Here is a 1,424-nt window from a genome sequence, read left to right as displayed (position 1 = left end):
TCTCTCTCTCTCTCTCTCTCTCTCTCTCTCTCTCTCTCTCTCTCTCTATGTAAATCAGCCGTAACATTATGGGTGGTTTTCATGTCTTCTCTAAATAAAATGTGAATTTTTCAGGTTCAGTTGAGACATCAGATCTGAAGCAGTCTACCCACAGTAGAAACTCTGCAAATGTAAAACCACACTCAAAACAGAGTGCTTTGAAATTGTAATTACATTTTCTCCTCTCCATCTTGTCTTCTTTCCGTCTTCATCTCCTCCTCTCTCTGTATTCCTCTCATCCTCTCTTCCTTCCATACCTTGGCACATACCTCACATAGCAATAGCTCGTGCACACGTCCATTAAAGCCCACTTATCAATTATCTTTTTGTCTCTAATGGATCCAAGATGGCACTATTATGTGATCTACATTCATTGTTATCAAGGTTAATAGAGGGGAAAAGAAGTCTGAGAACAGGAGAGGGATAGCGATGAAGAAAGTGACGATTTCTCTTTTATCTTCCCACTCTCTCTTACACATTAACACATCACACACAAATGACCTTTTTGCAACATGTCATTGCTGTCCGTTTCAATCTTCTTTTTAACAAAAGCGTTCTGTATTCTTTCAGACAACACACACACACACACACACACACTAACGAGGCAGAGAAGTGCAGATGGGAAGAGACGGGGGAGAAAATCAAGAATATTGATTCAGGAGGAAGTTGAGAAAGTAAGAGGGTTGAAAAGGCAGACGCACACACACACACACACACACACACACACACAGAGAGACAGCTGATAGAAAGTGACTGAGCCACAGACGGCAGATAATAAGTGAGTGGAAGAGCGAGAGTAATAAGAAGTATCAAGGTGACTGTCTGCGGAGTTATTTCAGCGGAGAGAACAGTGACTAATGAATGGAAAGAGCGGAGTTATGGAGGGATGAATGAAGCATAGAAACTGGCTGACAGTCGCTCATGAATTATGATTTGAACAACATCCTCGACTCTAATTCTAAGGCTTTGCGTCCTCTTTACAAAACAGCAATTTAGTACCTCTCAATTATGTTTGCTCTAAAGTAATCATTAGTAGCCTGGTAACATACCTGGTAAACAGTTGCCTCAGGCCACTGAGTAACAATTGTGTCAACTTATTTTGACTTGTAATTGTAGTGTCTCCTATTGACTTATCAGTTATTTAAAAAAAAAAAAGCCAAATGAACTCACAGAAACCGCTTAGCAGTAATGCAAATATTCGACAATAATCAGCCTCTCTTCCTCTTCCTTTTTACTTTTTCTTTGTCAGTCAGCCCCAGGATATCCTGCTGTTTGGGTACCCTGTTTGCCCTCTGATCACAAAAACAGGATGTATGTGTGCGAGTATGTCTGCTACACTGTGTGTGTGTGTGTGTGTGTGTGTGTGTGTGTGTGTGTGTGTGTGT

General features: G+C 40.9%; 1 protein-coding gene across 3 annotated transcripts in view; it reads left to right on the top strand.

Moving 5' to 3' along the window:
- Positions 1–1,424, top strand: part of fchsd2 (FCH and double SH3 domains 2) — a 48,386-nt gene that overhangs the window by 16,078 nt on the left and 30,884 nt on the right. The gene's annotated exons all lie outside the window — the stretch shown is intronic.

The sequence above is a fragment of the Anarrhichthys ocellatus genome, unplaced genomic scaffold, assembly GCF_004355925.1.
Source record: "Anarrhichthys ocellatus isolate YVR2014 unplaced genomic scaffold, GSC_Weel_1.0 scaffold24, whole genome shotgun sequence".
NCBI lineage: Eukaryota > Metazoa > Chordata > Actinopteri > Perciformes > Anarhichadidae > Anarrhichthys > Anarrhichthys ocellatus.
This window is presented reverse-complemented; position numbering and strand designations above follow the sequence as displayed.